The sequence below is a fragment of the Athene cunicularia genome, assembly GCF_003259725.1.
Source record: "Athene cunicularia isolate RWA chromosome 10 unlocalized genomic scaffold, athCun1 chr10_part1, whole genome shotgun sequence".
NCBI lineage: Eukaryota > Metazoa > Chordata > Aves > Strigiformes > Strigidae > Athene > Athene cunicularia.
In genome coordinates this window covers 16468655-16491719 of record NW_020799112.1, presented here as the reverse complement: position 1 = coordinate 16491719, position 23065 = coordinate 16468655, and positions in this window count along the sequence as shown.

The following is a 23065-nucleotide window of genomic DNA, read 5'->3' as shown; positions in this document are numbered from 1 at the left end:
AACGCAGACATCGGAGCCTTTTTCCAGCATGGATCTATGCACACATGTGATAGTAGTAATAGTAAAGTATTTAATGACACACGCTCCTGAGAAGCAGCTAGCTCTCTAGCTTTCTGGCATAAATATGTATGACTGTACAAGTTAGCTTACTTATTGTAAATTTTTTTTTTTTTTTAAATTCACTTCAGTAGCCCCTGAATTTATTTTGCCATGTTGCCGTGAATAAAGACAGATCGGTGCTCTGCTGTGCCGCCAGGCCAGCCTCACACCCAGGACAAGCCGGGCTTGGTGTAGTTGGCAGAAATATTGAACAATTCCCTGAACATCAAAGACAAGTAGCAGTTCCTAATTGTTAGTACTTGCTTTCATGCCTCTGACTCATTCCTGATTTTTTTTTTTTTTAGACAATATAGTTCATCTCTAGTGGAGTGGCAAAAGTGCTTACAGGAAAAAGAAAGAAGCACTTTTGGCCATCTTTGAAGGCTTTGTGGCTGGAACTTGTTGACAAAGAACAGGGGCTAAATTGCCATTTGTAAACAGTTCAGGAGAGGAAGAAAAACATGAAACAGAAATATAGACTCGCTTTGATGAAACAGGTCTTAGATCCTTGCTTTCTGCTGTACTAAAACCCAGCTATTCAAGACAGATATGGTGGAGTTATCCTGCAATCTTTTTATAGAAAAATACTTCAAAGTATAATAACAGCATGATTTTAATGTTGAGAGCACAAGCTTGAGAGTTTTTCAGCATGAGCTTGTAAGTAATAAAAATAAAAAAAAAAGGGGGGGGTGGTGTTGAAACATTATGCCCACTCACCACTACATATTCCTAACGTGCAGCAGTTTGTGGACAAGCTGCTTTAGAGCTCTATTAAATGCATATTTCCAATCTATTTGCTTTTCCCCCTTGCTGGTGCAGAAAGCTCTGTCAAAGTCATGAGTCCAGCTACTCCAGCTTCAGAGAGAGAGTTGAATTCTCCCTGATGCATCACCAAATAGAACCCAGACCTACAAGGACTGAAAACAAGAGCCTGATCCTGCTAGAGAAATTTTACTTTCTAGACACCTAGAGGACTGAAGAACCCTAACAGTTCAGTCCCCCCTTGCCCAGCACAGCACAATGGCTTTTGCAGGAAGAAAAGGAGGAGACGGGCAGAGCCCAAAGAGGTAAGAGCAGGAGCCAGCATCCCTACAGCAGGGTCTAAGCAAAGGCTTCCCTGCCCAAAGCAGAGATGTGCCAGTTTGACCCTAGCGCCTGCTGCGTGGACCTGACAAGCCTGAAAGTGCAAAAGCAAAGTGTTGAAAGGTGTAAGAGAAGCATTTACATAGCAGGACCCATCACCAAGCTCTTCTCTTCCTACCTGACATCACCCCCACAAGCCAACAGCCTGCTTACCTCCCTTCCCTTCTAAAGCCTTGAGCTTGAGCAGGCTCAGCTTTGCCTTATTAGCTCCCAGCCGGTAGTATTTCCCTGAACTACCTTTGAACCTCGACGAGGCATTAACCCCTGAATTCCTGGGCTTTGCCTGTCTCAGGAGGGTTGTTGAAGGACACTGTGAGTAAGATGGGGAAACCTGGTAAGCAGATAAAGTGCTGCCAACACCCTGCACACAGGGAAAGCATGGAGCATTCCTAGGGTGGGATGCTTTTCTCTGTCTTCTCCCTTTTCTTGCTCCACAAATGGTAGAGAAAATACTGGCAGAGGAAGACTGGTGCCCTACGGAGCATACCTGCACACCCTGAGAGGGTGACAGCCCTCGGATGCTGGGGTGCTGACCCAAACCCTCGGAGCTCGGTAGGACTGTGGCTGCCATAGTCCTCAGGGCTGAGAGCTGCATAAGTCTTTGTGGTGCTTGGAAAGGGGAAATTTAACTTTACCTGCTAGATTATGGAGCTAGGCTTTTAAGGGTTTGGGAACATATGGGGTCTCTCCTGATGGGATGTATTTTATCTTTTAAAAATGTAGAAATTTTTTAAAAGACCTGTACAAATGGAGTGTGTCAGCCACAGTATGAAACTGTAATCTATGTTCTTATTTGAGCTCTAATTTTATGGCTGCTGGTACTCACTTATACAGAACTTCAGCAAACATTTATATCTCTCTTAATTATCCTTTTTCCCTATTAATTTCTCTTATGTTCAATAAATGATCCTTATGCCTGTTGGTTTAAGACTTCCTTACAAAGTTGTTTTTCCCTGCTTTTCCATAAGCCAGATATTTTAATTTCTCGCACTATGCCTCATTTGCTAGTAACAATGATGTATTTTCCCTTTCCCCATGTATTTATTTTTACTGAGAGATGCAGCCGTTCATCACGTTCAAATGAAGAATTATTACTTAGCTATTATTATTATTGCTAGTGATGGTATGTAAACAACTATAATGATGTGTGGGCTTGTGTAGGAGCAAAGACCACAATAAAGATGGTGCCTTCGGGGGAATGAATGAGGAAAACGTGCAAATATTTAACTGGTGCACCCTCTCCTTGCTGGTTTTGTCTCCTTTAACGGCTCGCTTCAGCTCCATGGCCTATTTCCTTTGGTCTTGGTCTCCCACTAGATTGGATTGGGAGCGAGTGGTTGATGTGGAGCCTTCCCCAAAATACAACTAGACATCACTGTCATGAGAAGGACATGTGCCAAGGCACTTGAGAACATGAATGATGTGGGAAAAGGGGTTTTGCTAATATTGTTGTGAATACGATTGGGTGTGCGTGATGAGGAAGGGGTGTTTTCAGCATGTGGGAAAGAGAGAAAGAGGAGAACCAGATGTATTACAGAGATGATGGCCCAAGCAAGGCTGCAGGACAGCCTGAAATGAAGCTTTCAGAGACCACTGCTGGGTCAGTTTGGGTGCTGTGCATAGGAACAGACCCTTCTTACTTTGGTTTCCTTGTCTGGGAAATTAGTCTTTTTCATATATTTTTCCTACTATGCAAACAGGCTTACTCCAAAGTTATGAGGCTCTGGTGTTCATTTCTCTCCTAACTGGAAACAACCAACAATAAATCATGTATTTGCTCAGCTGCTCAATGGCAGTTACACAGCTACCAGGTGCCAACAACTTTGTCTAGAGTAAGTGGGTAGGTGCTAATTTTTAAGATCTTTAGTTACATTTTCAGCCAAAGAAAAATCAGCAGAAAATAGAGAGGGAGAATGAAGAGAGAGCCAGAGCTGAACAGAAAAAAAAAAACAACAGTTATTTGGCAGACCCATAAAGAAAATTCAGACTAATAAAGAAAGTTCAGTCTCTTTACTCTGTGCTGCCAGCAATTTACTGCCCTAAAAATGAAGGCAGTTGGCTTTAGGAGGATCAGCCTTGAAGACAGTAAAGTTTCAGTAACATATATTAGTCTGGCTTCCCTTCTCACAAGCAGGAGTGTGGGCAGAAGAAAGAGGCATCAGTCCAGCCATCCCTTATCCCACAGCTTCTGGCTGCTGCAGGCTTGATACAGGAGACCAGTGTGACCTGACAAAGCTCTCTAGGGAAAGGATGTTTGTAAATATGGGACAAACAAAGAGTATTTTGCTGCAATAGGTGTTCTTTGGGAATGGGTCACCTTGGTCATAGGCTTCCCAAGACCATTGCAAAGGACTTCTTTTGATCTCAGCTCGTAACACCTGGCTCCAGCACAGACCAACCCCCATGGTTCCCCAGAGCCACTGAGCTTTGTCAGAGCTGGTTTCCCACCTCAAGATCCAGGCTTGCTGCTGTTGGAGCCTTGTTACGTTTTTCAGTATATTCCTTAATGCTGGTTCTGTCTGAGTTCCCTTTCTAAGCTTCTTCTTTCTGAAAGCCTGTGAGGTTTATTTTAATGCCAGTAATTTTCAACAATGAGGATTGTGAGCAAACCAATGAGAGGAAAATCCACTTAGGATCTCCAAAGAGCTTACCAAGCAGTTTTTACGAAGAGCTGATAGAAGTGGAGAAATAACTTAAAACGTATTTTAGGAATTCAGAAGCCTCTCTGAGATAAATATTTTAGACTTTCTCCAAAAAGAAGGGTGAGAGTGAAAGATGGAGAAATGAAAAAATCATCTGTGTCAGGGATATAGCAGATATCACTAACCAAACACTTTTCAAGATTTAATGTATACCAGAGCCCCAAAACCTTTCATATTTATTACAGCTATTTTGCATTCCTTACGTATTTTGAAAGACCTTCCTTAGTTTAAAACACCGTTTAGATCTTCTGTCACTTTTGTTCCCCCTTGCCTCTAACCAGCTAGAATAATGTATGTAAAGTCACATATGCCCTATGCAATTCCTCTGTGCCACCAAGGCACAGACTAGGGCCAAAGCTTGTAACAATGTCTAGCAGTGCTGCTCCTGGATATCGGCTTCCATCAGAGTCATTGCTTAGCCAACGTAATCACAGCAAAGGGACCGACTCACTCCAGGCTGAAGAAACACAGTGAAATATTTCGCTTCCAGTGACTTTCAGGGGACTGGCAGCAAAAGCAATAGTTTTCACTGGTCCCATGCAGCCAAAGACCAGAGTAGTCATGAATATCGGCACCTCTGCCCATCAGTGTGGGTTAAACTCCCCTGCACCTTTTCCCAGCCCTCACATACAGTTGAAGATGGCACACTGTGGGAGCACACTGAAATTTTAGTTTGAGATTATGGTAGAACTTTCACACATTCACGTAGTCCCAAAGCCAAAATGTCCACCCCAGGTGGAGGACTAAGTGACATGTCTTTGAAAAATTCATCAGCACCATAAACAAGCGCTTAAATTGTGCTGGACATGAGAGGAAGACGTTGCCAGCAAAGCCAGGTTGCACCCACTGACATGAAACCACCAGGACTGCGGGGGGTGGGCCAAGCGTCTCTCTGCAAACTCCAAGAGCAAACAGCAAAATGCAGAGGAACAGGGAGAGAAAAAATAGTCAGATCTGTGGGCTCCAGATGATGGGACTTGGGGGACACGGATCTGTTCTTCTCTGATAATCACACCCCCAGAAATTGTCCTAGTTTGGGGATATTTAATATAATATTCCCCCCCATTCGTCTGTTGCAGCTTTGACGCTTTTAGACGGCTTTTTGCCATTGATTCATGGGTTTTAGCTCTCCATCCCTTCCTCCTAAAACCACCTTTCTCATCTTGTTTGTTTCCTTGTTCCCTTCCACAAGATCTTTCAACAAAATCACAGTCTGTCCAAATCAAGGCGCCTGCATTTCTGAGCCCTCGCCGCTTTCTCGGGTAATTTATGAAAATGGAAGAGCCTGTTTCACGTGTAATCCAATTTGTTCTCTCTCAGCATCATAAGCACGTTTGGAGCCGGGTAAGACAATTATCACATGGATCTTTAATACCTGCAATTTATAACTGAAAGGTTTATTCTGATAACTTTGTTTTCAAGTGCCACGTGCTAAAGCACAGCGACAGGGGCGAGGCAGCAGCGAGGCAGCAAACCTGTTCCTGTGGCGCTTCACCTAGCACATCCATGCAACATCGGTGCACAGCACATTTTGGGGGGGAAGACATACTCAGAGCAGCAACGTAAGAGCACAGATTGCACTTTTCCTCGGGGGAAAGGGGCACAGGACAGGCAGAAGACAAGGCTCAGCTCCTAGCTGCGTGGTGGCAGTGCCTTCCCCATGAGAGGGTTATGGAGGTTGCTCCAACCCTTTCACCACCTTCAACGTGGAGGAGGATTTCAGAAAGCAGCCGGGGAGAGAGAGACAGTTGCTACTGAAATGTGTTTTCATAGTAACTTAATTTTCCATTGCCAAATGTGAATTGCATATGTAACCTTCAGCGCCTTGAGGGGCAGGAGCCAAGAGTGACATTCAAGGCTGAGCACCAAAAAGTCAATATTTTCAAGAGAGCTCAGTGAAGTTGCTAGCAAGCCTGCAAACATTTACTCTTTAGCACTATGCATGAATACTGATATCACAATATACGGTTGCTCATTAGAAAAAAAGGATCTGCTTTCTAATTGAATTACTAGCTTTTTATCATTGTTTATGAGTCAGGGTGCAGAAATGAAATATTCTAATTATTTCCTGATAAGAAATGAAGATAGGAACTTATGATTTCATCATGTGGAATGGTCTGTGACAGTGTCTAGTTTCAAAAGATTAGATCTGATCTGATAAAGAATTATCTTGTTTCACTTCCATGAGCAGAACTGACAGATATCATAAGAGGTAGACAGGTGTATTTGGAAAGAGCTAACATCGGGCACTTCTTAGTTCAATTTGATGTGCAACCTTTGAGCAGTATTAGTGTTTGCATTTGGTCAAACTTGAAAAATAAAGTATATTATGACCGCGCTCTGTAGAGTTGCAAATTAAAAAGTAATATATTTTTGTAGGGCAAAAATTAATTGATTTCAGAATGTTTAGAATTCTAGAAGAATAAGTCACCACAGCAGTTTAAGAGCCACACTACTTCTCATAGCTATGCAACTAGGGCACTACCCTACTTTCTTATCAATCCAAACACAAGAAAATTTTGTAACAGTTAAGAGTTAAAACTCTTTGATGTTTATGTGCTTCTTTGGTGAATTTTACTAGGAAGCTCTTATATCTAATACTGTTTTAGCTATCTCTTGATATATCCAAGCCATCAGAATAGCTCAGCTCAGAAGGTCTGTGGTGCATTTCTTTAGGGACTTCATTAGTGGAAGATATCCTGACTCAGTATACGGGCTACTTTTGATGGATCATTCATGCATACGATATTCAGCTCTACACCACAGGGTTGGGGGTTCTGTGTGGAATATTTTGTGTAGCAATTTATAACAGTCACCCCAAAAGTGTTCTAAAATTAAGAGGTATTATTTGCATATGTATAACATTAACTAAAGACTTTCAAACAATAAAAACCTCGCTATCAGCTCATACCCACATGACCAATTAGCTTTTTCACCGTAGATATTTGACCTGCAAATTACCCAGGAGGTTTCATAGCAAGCAGTCTGATCTGTACCTGAATCCAGAGGACACAAGTCGGGGTGAGTGCGGGGAGAAGGGCTGCGGTAGTGCACAGGGGGATGAGAGGAGAGAGGGGATGCTTCGAAGGAAGGAGGAACTGGTCAGATGTGGGCTAACTGAGGAGCGGGCTGGCCTACTCAGAGGACGGTGCTTCTCCCCTATGCCTTTGCCTCTTCAAAGGAGCTGCAAAGGCTCACAGACAAAGCAGATAAAGTCCTTGTGTTAGCCTGCTCATCCCAGGGGAGATTGCTCACATTTAGCCAGAAAGAAAAATCTCAATGAGTAAATGATGAAATGTGAATTTTACCTTTTCTGGAAGATGGTATTTGGTCCTAAAACAGGCAGAGATTATCCATTCTCTATGGTTCTTATTTATACCTTGAGGAGCTGACAGCTCTTCTAAAAGCAGCCTGAGGGTTTTTAGACAGTCTGAGGTTTAAAATTAGGCACTGGAACTAATAGGCTGTTATTGTCTCATAATTATATTTGACATGATGCTCTTAACTCTTTTCTGAAACATCATCCTGCATCCAATGGAGTCAGGATGCCATAATTGCCTGCAGCAGCAGACGTCAGCCGCACCATGACACAGGGGTATCAGAGCTGCTGCTCTCCCAGCTCCCTCTGGATGACATGCAAAGGCCCCAGCTCAACAGAAACAACCCACCTGGGTGAGGCTAAACCTTTAGCTGCAAAATGAAATAAAGCGATGCTGCTTAGGATGGCTGCATGGAGACTTAGCCAAGAGGTGCGATTCCCTGTCCTGCCTCTTCCTTGCACTGGGAGCAGAGGAAGCAGTTTGTTGTTGGCCCATTCTAGCAGCTCCTTACAACACCTCCAGCAGTGGTTCAGGTGTCCTGGCTGGGGTGGCACGTTGCCAGAGCCAGAGCAAGCCTTGGCTCTCCTCTGCCGCCCTCCCAGCGGTGCAGACCTTTCCTTCTTCCTTTGTCATGACCCGGGGATCTGAGCAAGCGTGTTTTCATCACAGAAGTCAGGCGGGCACCAGCCTCCTGTCAGCAGAACGAAAAATAAAGGGTTGCAACTCAAGTCCCTTTAGTAACACGAGGCATTTAGGACGTTTGGGTTTTAGGGTTTTTTGCCCAAGCTGCTGGAGCTTTGACCTTCAGCGTATTACCTTGACAACTTGTGCTTTTTAATAAAGCACAGTCTGGTGGATGGGAGTTAATTCGCACGGGTTTTCATTCTTCGAGCTCTGTCATCAGTGCGCCAGCCTCACTTATTGAATTCCCCTGTCAATAGAGCAAACAACTGCAGCACGTTCACATCCAAGTGCCCAGATGAAGCACCTGTTCTCAGTTACTTGAGGATTAATTTCTCTTTTCCACTTAGTTCCCTTTCTTTTTCTGTTTTTGGCTTCTGGTTCTCCTGGCACAGATACAAAAACCCAGGAGCTCCAGTTGGGGCTGCAGCCGCCTTAAATAGGCCTTTTATTTTCTTAGTGCCTTTTATTTGCCTTGCTCTACACTTTCTGCTGCCTCTCTCTCATCAGTAGCCCGGTTTAAACCAATCTGTGCAATCTAATGCAAGCCAATATGATTTTTTTTTTTTTTTGGTAGAGTTGTATAAAGCCAATAAATAAAAAAGAAAAACACCCATATTCCAGGCAGGTCTCTCCATCTTACCAGGTTCTGCCATCAGATGTAGCACCATCCAAGCAAAGAATTTGAGCATATGAGTACCTTAAAGAACCAAGCAGATCCTCTAAATCCACCCCTTCACCTGGGCTGTGTAGTCCTATGGGTCCTTAGTTACCTCTCAGATGAAGAGCAGAGGACTTATTGCAGCTTTTTGCAGCGCAGAAATCATTATTTTGTTTCTCCAACAGTTGTGCTGGGATAGAGCAAAGAACGAGACCTTTCTGAGTGTCTAGGGATGGTTATGGGTTAATTAATACTTCAGCACTGGTGATATATAAGGGAGAATTATGCATGTTTAAGGTAATTCATGCTGCCTCACTGGATTTAAGTCTAATGGGAAACTTATTTCACTGTATTTATGGGTAATGTCCATCCATATCCTAGATATCTCTCCAGGGAGCCTTCTCTCCACGGCCATCCAACTCCTATGAAGAAATATGGACTCCTCTGTACCCATCTTGGCTGTAAATCTGCAATTAAGAGAACGGTCCATTTACTTCTCTGCGATGCCAAGATGTTGCTAACTCATGGCTCCATCAAGCTGATTCCTCCAGCCAACAAACCCTCTCACTGCTGCCCTGCTAGAGCCCCCCAGTCTGCTGCCTCCACCCAGAGGGAAAAAAATCGCTTTCACAGGGGAGCTGCATCTCCCCAGGACATTGCAGCAATTTTATTTTTCTCCTAGACCTCAGAGCCATTGGACACATCGATGGGACAGATCTGAGCCTGGCTTTTGGCCATATGAAATGCTCCCCACTCCCAGCGCAGCCGGTGCTGCTCTCCCCCCATCCCCTGAGGTTTGATTCACTCGTGACCTCAAGGCAGAGCCATTTTTGCACTGGACCTTCAGGACTAGCTTTTTTAACGTGACATTATGTGATTAATTTCCTGCTGAGGTGGCAGGAATAGAAAAATGACATGACAATCTGTTTAAATTCCCTTTTCTATCTTCTTTTCCCCCTTTCTTTTATTGTTTCTTGGCTTATGCTAAGCCTCAAGGAACTGCTGTCTAGTAACCCTCCACCATCTGCTGTGCTGCTAGCAGAGGAACTATGGCCAGAGCTGGTTTTATTTCCTTCTTTTTCCCTTTCCTCTCTGCCAGGATTTTGCATACTCACATCTCCCTTTGGGCATTTTCTGCCTCCACCAATTCAAGGGCCACAACGGTCTGGGATGCAAAATTAACGTGCAGAAACACTAATGTCAAACTGTTCAGAGCCCAGCATTATCCTGGTGTATACAGAAATACAGGAGTGCCTGCATGTAGCACTCTGTACACCTAACGCCTCCTGCAGCCATGTACAAGAGGGTAAACAACCTGGGCACGTGTGTTTGGAGGCAGAGAGAGGCAGAAGGAAGGGAAAGGAGAAACACAAACTCTGCCAAACTCCCTTGCATGGCTCCTGGAGCCACCCTGAATCGGAGCCCTGATTACCAGCGTGGCTGGATCCAGAATCAATACAGAACTTGCCCGCATTGACACAAGAGTCAAGTGCCATCAATTCAGAAGATTTCTTTGTCTGAAATGAAGCCTTCAAGAAGAGAATTTCAGGGAAAATTCAATTGTCTGCGCAATCTGAATGCTTCCACAAGAGGTTTTTATTGCATTAAGAAACACCTTCAAAACCCATTTTTCCCATTAGGCAAGTACTAGTGGCTGCAGTAACGGTCTGGAGGTATCAGTGATGCTTTTGTAATACACCGGAGACTTTGTGCATGTGAATGTGTTTGTGTCTTATGTAGCACAGTAGGTTCCTGACCTATTTGGATGCTAGGCATGAATATATAAATATTAAATAACAGTTAAACTGCTACATCAATTCAATATCTTCATGAAAACTTTTGACTGAGGCTTTTTCAAACCAGCAAGATTTAAATTGTTTTCCCTTTGGGACAGTTTTATCTAAGTGTATTGCCACGTTTACCCCATTAGAGCTCTTTGCTGAGTCAAGCTGGAATACATGTTGAACAAAAGAAAATGCAACGATGTCTTAAGGCAACAAAGAGAAATCTTAGTCTAATCATGTCCCTGTTACTGCTCAGCCCGAGCTGCAGGAGGCAGCTGGGGCCCAGTGCAGCATCCCAGCATCACCTCACAGGCTGGTGACCACCCACCACAAGGCACAAGCAGGGAGCAGGAGTGTAATTTGGCAGTCAAAGGCAAGTGGTTTTAGCAACAAGCTATGTCTGCCCTCCCTCCAAATCTACAGGGGACCACAGCAGCGCAGACAGCTGAGAAAAGAGAAGGAAAAACAGCAAAGTCAACCAAATACATGCATGGAGAGTGGAGGCAGGGTGACTATCTCACATCAGTGTGACTTCATGGGGTTTGGACCATCAAGGTGAGTTTTGCTTGAATGAAGAGGAGTGAACTTGGGGATGTGGATGACAGCATGCCAGAGCATTTAAGCATTTTTTTTTTTTTTGCTATTGACTGTTTCAGCTGGTCCTTTGGCTCATTTCCTAGCCTTAGACTTCATGTCTGACACCCATACCCAGAATTACCCCATAGTCTGAAAACTCCAAAGCTCATTGACAGTAAAAACTGGTGCTTCCCTCCTCCTTCTAATCCTGTATTAGTATAGAAAGTGGCTCCCCAGGGTCTACAGGGTTGTGACAGGTAGTCTGATTTATTGGGATGGTGGAGAACGAGGGGAGGAGAGAGGAGGAGTACTGCATGAGGGTTTGCTTGCCCATGCCACCAGCTCTCACAGCGTGCACCCCTGCATCACACAAGACAGTTCCACAGCTGCAAAACTTCCCTCCCCTCTTCCCCATCCGCTCTAGACCGAGCCCTGAGCCTGTTCTCAGCACAGGTTTGTGACCAGACCTGGAGGACACAGTGGAGACACGGTCCCTCTGTGGGCATAGGGCATTTGTCTTTCATCCTCATGCTTTGAAGACATACTGTTATTTAATCCTCTTGGGACAATCACTGGTAAATTGACCTCTGCATACAGTCTCTTCTTGGGAATTACTTTGGGATACTACTTACAGCAAAAAGTCATTTCAGCGGCATCAGCAAGATCCAAGCTTTTCAATAGCGACGAGCTGCACCGTTTGAATCCCACACCATGGCAAGGCATGTTGACGAATTTCCCAAGACTGCATGCACAACCAAATGAAGTGATGGCACTACCAGATCCCCCTACCAGATTTTTCTGAATTAGTTATTAGTTTCTGAAGACATAGGGTCTCTGTTAAAAGATTCTTGTGAACTGAATTTTGTGGAATAAGTAATTTTTCACAGATGTCTCCTATGTTCCAAATTCAAGACATGCACCAGATCTTGGATCAAGCTGAGATAACACAAACCATATCCCAGAAACTGTATCTGTATCCCAGAAACCCTAAATAAGTTACCCAGGGTGGCAGAAGTGGGATCTCCCTTGTACAGCAATTCAGAGAGATTAAATGACTTGCCCAAGGTCACATAGGAAGCCAAAGCCAAGATTTCAATCCAGTTCTACAGCAAATGCTTTAGCCTTTAAGTCTACCCTTTCCTCCTCAGCACAAAGTGAGAAAAATTATTACAGAAATCTCAAGTTCAAACTACTTGCTACTTGGAGAGCAGCCCATGTCCTGGCTGCTTTATCAGTTTATATGGAAAGACTCCAAGACATTACTTATATTGACTCAATATTAAATGGCAATAACCACCATGACAGATTTACTGTCTGGCGATGTCTTCCTGTCTGCTATAGTAACAGTAATGATAATTTTTTTCCTCATTAAAAGATTTAGGTACTTAGTCCCTCTAGCAACATTTTGAATTTTCCTGTTCTTGGGAAGATCAAATCCTTACCCACAGTGTTTTATCGGGGAAAGATCACACCTGGTGCTACGCTACTGCATGAGGCAGGTTCTGCCTGGGAGTGATGCTGTGTTTGAAGGTACCACTTGACTTTCATGCTGTCAATGTCACATGGCAGCAACCCACAGGCAGATCGGGGTTGCTATGGGAGGATGCATTCAGCAAACATCTGCTGTTTTCTGGGGAAGGTTCACTTCTGATGCTGCAAGAACTGCCTGACAGTCATGGTTAGAGGCAATGAGGAGCCCTGACATCCCTGTGCTGGCTGGAAAACAGCAGGACGTGAAACAAGAGGAAAAACCCCTTAATTATGGACCTATGATAAAGTAGTATGTTCTCTTTTTCTGCCACTTTGAAGAAGGGTCCAAAATGGAGAAAATTTTAGGAATCTGGTTTCAGGCATCCTTTCATTGCACCAAGACAGGACTTTAAAGCTGTTACCTGTCAGAAACCTGCCTTAGCACTTGGGCTGAGGGCTGAACAAGCCCTTCCCCATCCCAGCCTTCAGAGGCAGTTTTGAGCGCCCAGCTGCTGCTTGGGGCTGTCATTAAACAGGCAAATGGGCTCATTTCCACAGAAATCCTGCACCTACTGAAGCTGGGCTGTTCGACACCAATTTCAGTCGGGCCAAGCTTTCAAACTATGTTTTCTCACTATTCTGCCTTGCCTTTCCTTACCTAAGCCTGGCGTAGGTGACCAAACCGATGAGACCGTTTTAGTTGCTCTTTGGTTTTTGAGCTGCAATTTGCTTTTGTCTGCTATTACCAAATCACAAAAACACTCATCCAGCCTGCTGCCAATATCAAAAATAGCCTAAATAGCCCTGGTGCTCCCTTTTGCACCACTGAAAACGTCAGAAGGCAACAAAGAAATGCATTAAGGATGGCCATACATGCAACACTTGCTCCCTGCATCCAGACGCTGGTACAAGGGACCTCTTCACAGCTGAGCCGTATGCTGGAGGGAAATGGTGGGAAATGTGAGATGAGTGATTTTTCTGACACCTCCTGCACTCAGACCGGCTCTGTGAATCTCACCTTGCTGTCGCTGCTGTTGCTCTCTCATTAGGAGCAATCACCAGACTGTTAATACCCCAGGGGAGCACGGTGGCCTCTGCTCTCCATCCTTAGGCTGTCCTCTATCTCGGCTGCTCTTCTCCTGCTCACCTCCCTATAAATCTACATTTTATTTTATTATTTTTTTCCGCACACATCAAAGGGGTCAAGGGAGAGAAATGTCAACAATTAATCTCAAGATTGGTGTTGAAGATCTGCTTTTCCATGCTAAATGTCAGAATCCGCGTCCACCCCTTCAAGAGATAAAATAAGGCTAATGAGCTTGCAGTGCAGGAGATGTGGTTCTGCTCTCAAGCCTGGAGGGACAGAGAAACAGGCGCTAGAGGAAATACTATAACTAAACACTTATTTGAAGAGTATCTCTGTTTTCTGCCCACTCTTTGATGACAGGGTGTCTCGTTATTCTACGCTGAGCAAGCACAGAACCAGTTCAGGATGGTGCCTAAGCGCGTGTTTAATTTTAAGCCTGTGCCTCTGGTTTTGCAGGAAACACATGCAGAAATGCCATCCTGAATAATGATGCGCTGCAGGGGGGTAGGAGAAAGACAGAAGCAGCTATGCTATATGACTCAGAACCTCATTAAACAGTATCTCTGTTCAGACATTTCCTTCTTTGTCGACTTCGATTACCCCATTTGGTACCCATCAAAACTGACAGGTGTTGCAGGTGATGGATGCCTGCAGGCTTTCACAGAGACTTTCCAAGTGAGCAGGAGGGACGTGTGGGCTCAGGCAGCAGTCCCAACCCAGGTACACAGAGGACACACTTCTGGTGAGAGCCTCCAGCCTTGGCCATGGCTGCAGGATATTTTTTTCCTGCATGGGCTCACAAGGCATCTTTCCCTCCTGTTGCACACATCTACCTATATGCACAAAGCACTCGCATTTCCCATTCAGACAGCAAGTCACCATAAAGCCCTATATGTATAAATGCTATGCAAAATAGTAACTCTGGGTGAAGGACTTAGTCTGCTGCAAACTGCATGTCAGGCTGTGAGAATAAGCTTAAGAAAAAAACCCAACATACCACTCCATAGTGGGAGCAGCAGGATGGGTAGGTACCATCACAGACCTGTGCATGGGAAACCAGAGCCAATACTTGTACAGTATTTTGAAGAGGTAAGGTAGGACTGTCTGAATTATTCATTCCAATTATATTCCTTGCAAATGTTTCCCTTTTCCTCTCATCTTAATTCATTTGTGAATGAGTTTGAATTTCCTTTGATGCATTTCTTAAAATTGACCAGATGCTGTTTGGGCACACAGTTTCCAAACAGCCCTGGCTGCGTTGTCTGACTCTTTCCCCCCCTCTCCTCCCGCTGTTCTTGATTATTATTCCAGCTATATGTCTGGCCATATGTATTCTTTCTGCTTCCTAATTACTCTGAAATTTTTCCAGGGGAAAACTGAACAAACATACTCCTGTTCGATAGGGTTTTTTGGTTGGAGATCTGAGAATTATTCTGAAGGGGGGGGGGAAATCCATTCACCCAAGGAGTTGTAATGGACTGCAAGGGGCCAAAAAATTAGACTGGGCTGCTTTATTGGACAGAGCCATTCGTATCTCCTCCTCTCCCATGGCTCCTCCCCTCATCCTCTACTCTTGATTTTCAGCCTTGTAAAAGTGAAGTCATCACCCAGCTCTGGAAAGTGGAAGATCCCAGGGTTTCTGTGTAATTTTGGGATTTACACTGAAGTTTGACAGTGGTGTTGGTGAGAAACATGCAGCATCAGTCGCAAAGCAAGGTCAGGGGAGGCGAGTCATCACTTGCATAAGCTGCGGTGTCCTTGTTGCAAAGTTTAACCTTCTTAATAAGCACCGGCAGTTTGATTTAACTAACGCTAAGTGATGCCAGCTGGATTTCACCCGGGGTCCCTGCTGTAGGTATTCTGCAGCTTTGATGGGATTATTGCTATTAATCTACAATGAGGGCAGGTTTTTGCTTGATGTTAATGATGCTAATGTTGCAAGCACTTGCTTGGGACTAGAGAACTTCTAACTGCTGACTGCATCTATTCTTAGTTTCCTCTTCCAGCAGTAGGACATAATAACCCATTGATTCCAGTGGAGCACTGCTGATTTACACCTGCTGAGCATCTAGCCTGTGGTGTTTCATCGATCCCCTCATTGAAAAAAAATGAAGTGGATCATCCCACCTTAGATTATGAAAATATATTATTTTTGATGGAGCGTCTGGGCAGCACATTTAGCAGAGTTTCTCCTCTCCTGCACAGCACCAAGTACTGGCGTTATTTTGTATCATGTGATGATTTTTAAAAATGTATTCAGCTTTCGCCTTCCATTATCTTGGATCATTAGCCAGCATCCTGTTATGCAATGTGATCAGCAAAGCTTGGTGCAGCATCTCACAATGTGATATCATTTCTCAAACAGAGCATGCAGTGGGGAAGAAATTAATTTCTCAGAGCTGCAGCATCATTACTGACACAGTAAAATCAGATGGCTTCTCTAGTTGTTTTAAAGGTTTTAAATGCTTGGGCTGAACGCTGAACTGAGAACATTGGAGAGTTATTTAATGTATCCATTTCCAGGACAAGAGGGCTATTTTCTTTTAGGACATGATTACAGTGAATGAAACCTTCCTGTGCTCTCCTAGGTTTCCCTTTTGTTTGGAGCTGTCAGAGCAAACTCTGGTTTGTGGGCATAGCCCAGATACAAGGGAGGTGAAGGCACAGGGAAGAGCAGATCTCCATCCACAGGCTCTCTGACATCCTCCTGCAAAGCTGTAATTTAATGAATATCTCCAAGGCAGCTCCACTGTCCCTGGGCAGGGTGCAAGCTGCAGATCTGACTAGCCATAGATTCGTCAGACGAGTCAGTGTACTGCATGCATGCAATACAGTCCCAGAGCATCCCTTGCCAGAACACAGATGAGATGTGAGCTGCAGCCCCCCAGCCTGCCCATCCTGCAGGACACCACACTGTGCAGGCTGAGATGCTTTAATAGGTCTTTGCCCCCGTGGGGGATGAAAACTCTTGTGTGATTTTCTCCTGAACAAATGACACACTGACCTTCCCCTGAGAAGCCACTGGAAACAGAAGAAAAATGCTCTATTTTTTTGTTCAAACACCTGGACCCTTTTTATAAGTCCAAAGTTTAGGAGTATGTATCACTCGTGCCGAAGCATTCATGCAGATAAAGTGCTGCGCACCACTTTGAAAAATTACCTCTAGAAATATGGTTCAAATGATGCAAATCCAAGGGATGCGATATGGTCTTGAGAACTCATTAAAAAACCTTTGCTTCAGGAAGTTTCCTTAAAGTTGTTGTCTGTGCTGGGAACAGGCACACAGTCTGAGCCTGAAAGCAAAATCAGTTTGTTTCTTCCTTGGGAATGGAATAGCCAAAGCTCATTTCAGACACTTCCTCAGACTTTTTCATAGCTAAATAGTTATCTACAAATAAAGTAAATAAGAGGTTTTTCCTTGCCCAACAAGCCCAGAAAGTGTGAGAGGACATCAACTTCTCTGCTCAAGCTGTGACCTGCTGTTCATGTCAGCAGCTGGTGGAATTGCCTTTCTGAAGCCAACACCTCCCCATCTGCTTTGCATTTATTAGCCTTGACTTAAAAAGCCAAACACACATTTTGCAGAAGTGCAGCTGAAAAGCGCTTGCTTTTTTTTGTTGTTTTTTTTTTTTTTTTCTCCAGGAGGCACGTCAAGCAGCCTACAGGAATGTAGATAAGCGTCCCAATGTCATAATAGCCTCAAAACCCAAGCACAGAATGAATGCACTGAACCAGCCCAGTGGAGAGGTTCCTCAACCCTTACATACAAAAGCAGAGACAAGCAGCTCCCACCAAGTTAAACCACAGAAAAATGCCTAATTCTTCTTCATCCCACCAAGATCACAACAATCTCCTCTCTCTGCTTTGGGAACAGCAGAGTCATAGGATTTCTGAGGATTGCTCATGGGCAGAAGACGACAATGAAACCTGAGGCTCCCCGTGTCACTGCTGGGTGACCTGGTCCTGGTGGGTTTGTTTCCTCGGACAGCCTAAGCTCCGGATCACACAGCAGCCAGCAGAATTATCCGCCAGGTAGCAAAGCCTCAGTGCTGACCACAGCTCCAGCACCAACACCCTCCAAGTGGCCCACAGCAGCCATTCCACAACCACCCCACCTTCAGACTCTGTTTTGCAATGTCCTTTAAACCTTCTCTCAGGGGCTCTGGAAACTATTTTCTTCCCTTATTTGTTCTCTGCTCTTTTAGGAATAGAGCATTTGTGAGCATGTGCTTGCATCGGACAGCCCTGCACGCTCTGAACACCAGCTTCTGCAAAGAATTCTGCCTTTCTAATGCACATCTTAGGAATGCAAATTTTTGCAAATGAGAAATGTTCTCAAACATTATGGATACGGTTTATGTTTGTGTTGAGATCAGAGAATCTGGCAATGTTACACAGCGATGACATTATTCCAACTCTGAACATTCAAGACATCACTGAAATGCTGTCAGTCATGGATACAGTTTTTCTCTGTGGACTATCAGCTGCCTGTGACTAACAATTGGTGAGAGGAAGGGCACAGATTACAGGCACATTCCAAATGTTTGACTTTTCCATGCATTTTCCAGAGGTAAGCAGCATATTTCAAAGGGAAACAGGAGACTTCTCTCTTCCCCCCCCCCCCTTCAAAACCAGCTGGACCTTAAGTTGCTTTAGGAAGAATTTGCAATGAAATCAGCAAAGCATGAATTTCAGATATACCAAACTTTTGCCTTGCTTCCTCTCTCTCTCTCTCTGCTAATATTGGGCGAACTTTACAAATGGTACAGTTATCAGGTGTCTAAGCAATATGACACTGCTACTTTATTCACCTTGTTGCCCAAAGCTATGCTTGATGGGACACATAACTCAGTGCTAAAAGGAGAGTGATATTGCCTGGGTCTTTAACTCATTTTTCTAAAAAATTGAACTCATTTCTATTCTTCTGTATAAAAACCCCTGGCAGCAGAGAGTGGCAGGGAAGGCAGGTATTCATCCCGCAGCTTTACAAAAGAAGAAGCAGGACAGGAAGGTTAAATGATGTGCCCAAGGCTACACAGCGCAGGAATGTCAAAATGTAGGTGGGAACTAGCAGCCAGTGGTCCCCTCCCTTCCCTTAACCAATATGCTCAGTTGAAAGAGGTGTTTCTTCCCCGAGACGGGAAGGTTGGCATTTCATTGCATACAGCCTCTGTCAGAAATACTAATTTAAGTCTCAGTTATTCAGTTTACAAAGAGAAACACTAAAGGGAACGTTTGCAAGCAATTTCCTGAAGCAAGCATGTAAAGCAACAAAGATTTTACACAGCCATATTTCATGTCTGCTTGAAGGACCTGGGGAGTGGCCTAATGAAGGATGGCAATTCATTTCCATTCCTTTTTTTTTTTTTTTTTTTTTGCCTGCTTACCCATAAATCCGTTCTTTGTTTGACATAAAAAAATAGAAAAACTTAGTATGTCAGCCTTAGATACGAGAGATTGATGAGCTGATGGAGAGGTGGCTGAACATGCACTCCTTCATTACCAGGGAGGAACTCACTGAGGAACTTGCATCTCTTCTGTGTCCAGTTAAGAAGGGTTTTGAAGTACCATGTATCTTGCACATGCATCGAGCCTACAAATACCCCGTACGTAGTTCAGTCTGGTTTTGCAGTAGTCGGGAGGGGTTTTGGTGGGAACAGATTTGCTGGCTTAGAGGTGAGATGCACAGGTATGAGGATGCATCGTTGTCATCACATTAGAAAGAAGGCTTTTCATATCACCCTGCTGGTAAATCTCCAGTGGCTCAGTTTACCCAGAAGCATCAACACTTCCTCTGCAGGTATTGTAATGCGTGTGATGAGTATTTAATGGCCAGAGATATGAAGGATGAAACCTGGCTCAGAAAACACATGGGAAGATTCAGAGAATTTCTCCATCTTGGGTAGCCCTTAGTCACGTCTGTTGTCCCTCTGAAGGAAATGGGATAACTGTCATTAAAACCAGCTTGTCTGATAATTTTGCAGAATCCATTTCAGAGACAAGTAGAGGTTAGTAGATGAAATCCTACTGATATCATCAGCAAAAATCCCAGTGGTTTCAGGGTGTTAGGCTTCTTGTCCAGGGCTTGAACTGAAGTCCAACAAAATCCATTGAAAATCTGATATTTTTTTCAATGCTGTGTTGACTTTGTTTACATACAGACTTCACAAATGAAAAGCTAGTTAAGACGCTGATATTAATGACAAAACTCCTGTGACTTGAAGTGATCTGGACTTTTGCATCAGCCATACCCAGTGTTAATCATTTTTTCTCTTTAATGGCTTGCTTCTCTGCCTAGGGAGCTTGTGAATAATGTTGCTTTAGGAAAGAAATAGTGAAAGTTTGCCTAGAGCCTTATTTTTGTGCTCGACATTCACAGATGGTCAAAGAAATAACCTCTGCCAGAAGGATGCACTAGAACAGTTTTGAAAACTAGAGCCTGTGTAGCCAATCTTCTGAGTTCATGAGTTTATTAAGTTTTTAAAACCAATTCTGTAATTCCCTTTAATTCCAATAACCTTTGCATGGGTTGTTGACACTTCTATTGAAACTGCCAGATGCTGTTAACTGCAATTGCCAGTAAGTTTTACATGTGCAGGTGCTGCTGTTGTGAGTAGCTCTGTGCAATTAATTCAGCTGTCACAGAGACTTTGAAAGCCTCTGGTGGATCAGATCGTATCAGTCTGTTTTAGGGCTGATCAAGAATTCTCCCCAGCCAAAGGTAATCCTTAGGTGGACTACATTAAATCCCAGGCCACTTCCAAGCCCAGGGACGGCTCCCTTTCCTTCCCAAGCACCGTGGCCAGAGCCACCACTTTGAGGGAAAGAAAGTAGCTGCCCCAAAGGCTGGAGTAAATAATTCCCTTTCCTAGTTAGAGGCTGTGATGATCTTTCCCAGGGCAGTAAAGTTCTGCCTTACTTGCAGGGTTACTTGAAGTTTACAACACATCATCATCAAGTACTTTGGTCTGGATACACCTTCCTGGCGAGACAGACTACAGAAGCTCAGCATCTACCCCGTGTCCAGTACTCAAAACCTTTCTGCCGTAAATCTTCAGAGCCAGTTTGACTCTCCCGAAGTTTCTGCCACTTGCCACTCTGCTTTGGAAACAGATTGCCAAGCCAGACCCTCCCTTTAGCTCTGCCAAACCCTCCTGGTCCAACTGCCTGCATCCGCTTAACATGCTGCTCCATGGTAGTTTTAAATGGAGATTATTGACCAAATGTTGTTTGGGGTTTTTTTTACCCAGATACGTTCCCAGATTGATACATGAGGGAAACCAGTATCAATAAGCACTAAAGATCCTGCGTTCCCACCACGGGACATTACTGGATAAATGCTAAGTTATTATTATCATCGCTCTCTCTTGAGGTAAGCCTTGCTCCACATTTTAAAGCCTTTGATAATTAGGTGGGAAGATAAATATGTAATGGAAAAGAGAGACCGCGGGTCCTAAATGAACACCTAGTTGAAACGGACAAGGTGGCTCCGCAGACTCAGTCACTGACCTTGAATTAATCTCTGTTGCTCAGGTTGGCAGTGACTCATCCTTCCCGTGGGCAGAGGCACAGTGCCTCGGAAACATCTTCTGCTCATCGCAGCTCCCTGCAGTCCCTCCGTGGTCGGGTCTCCACCCAGACCCCATGCCTGCAATGGCACCAGCAGTCACCAGAGCTGAAAGTTTGGACCACACACGACCTTAAGCTCCTTGCCTCAGACAACTTTACTAATCTCCTGACATTAGTTGCAAGGGAATTTCTTCTGATTTAATATACTGTTACCTAATACCATCAGCACTCCAGATCTGAACCGTTTCCAGAGCCAAGAAAAGACAGGGGTCTTACGGTCATTGTGAGAGAGCACTTCTGAAGAGGATTAGTATGTTATCCTTTCCACAGCCCGTATCGTGCTGCTGCTCCACATTTCAGCAAGGGTCACCTGGGACGCAGCTCTCAGGGCACTGCTATTTTCCCTCTGCAATGCAACATGAATGAGAAATACAACGGTATGGGAGAACAAGTCATCTGGAGTGGGGCAGACAAGAAGGAGCCCCTGTAAGACCATGTATTTGAGGAGACAGGGAGCACTCTTGCTCTGTCTTAGCAAGCCATGCTTAGGCTTGGGCTCCAAATTTGATTTCAGTACCAGCTCGCCCTGTGACCTTGGATTAAACACTTTCCTGTTCCTCCACTTCTACCTGATGGTGGTGGTGGGGATGATACAGATCTCCCTCATTAAGTCCTTCGTAAACATCAATTATTTTTATACTCTTTTCTGAAACCAACCTCCTCTTGGATTTTGACCTGGCTGTGAACCTGACTTCAGTGGTCCCACACCAGTTCCCACCAAGCAAGGATCCAGCCTTGCTGCCACCCCCAGCAGGCAGCTTCCCCCAGTCCCACCCTCGGGGTGATGCTGAGCAGAGCTGACAGGGCAGTGGGTGGTGATAACCCTGTGCTGCAGTCAGGGGTGTTTTGTGTATCTCTCTCCTCCTCTTAATGATTACAGAATATTGTGAAACAAAGCAAGATTCTCATGTAATGTCTAAACACACCTTTATGAAGTACAGACAGGCAGCTGATAAAAGACAGGTGACTCCTCCTACCCTGCAACCTGAAATCTAAGAGCATAACTTAAACAGTGACACTTATTCCTCAGTGAAGCAGTGGAAAACCATGAGCTATGGAGCTCTGACATAACATTTAGTCAGGCACAGCACGAGTTAGGCAGCAAACCAGCAGAATCAGCATATTTTCTTTTGTTTCTCTTACAAACTCTCATGTCAACAGTCTCAGCAGTTGTTCTTTGGAGGGCATTTATACTGTCGTACATTGCATTACACTGCTATTTATTCTTTCCTGGCTTTGTGAGAGGAAAGCAGAACAGCAGACAAAGGCATGTGGAATTAACACATCCAAGAGAGCAATTCAGGGAATGAATATTAAAGCAGGAGAGCAATGCAACACATCATCACCCTGAAGCTGTAGGTTGTTTTTTTTTTCATTGAAGTAACAGTGCTGCTGCCTGCATGGAATCCATCCACTGGAAATAACGTGGTGCTGGTGGCACGTTAATCCTACGAATCCCCAAGCAAAACCGGTGCTCTCTCTGGCTGTCTATGCTGTGAAATTAAGAACAGATTCAAGACCGCCTTTATGAACACTGATTGCTGGCTATGTTGGCACAGATCTACCACACACATCCACAGTGAAAACTTTCAGTTTGCACTCCCATCACATATCCTATCAGGTATGGCATCCACCTGCTTAATAAAGTTGTTATGTTTATATACTTTTGGCCTCCAGGACTGACTTTCACAAGAGCACAACAAGGTTTGGAGACTCCCCTCCTAGAGATTTGTGTTCTGGGATTTTTTTTCCACATCCACACAGCACAAACCATACTGGTTTTGTCAGCTGCTGGCCAAGTATCCTCAGCTGGGCCAGCACTCGCCAGTTTGGGAAGTTCCTGCTTGGCTGATGGAGCAGGCGGTGTATTTCCTTCTCCCAACAAAGCTTTGGTGGCTGCCACCACGCAGCCA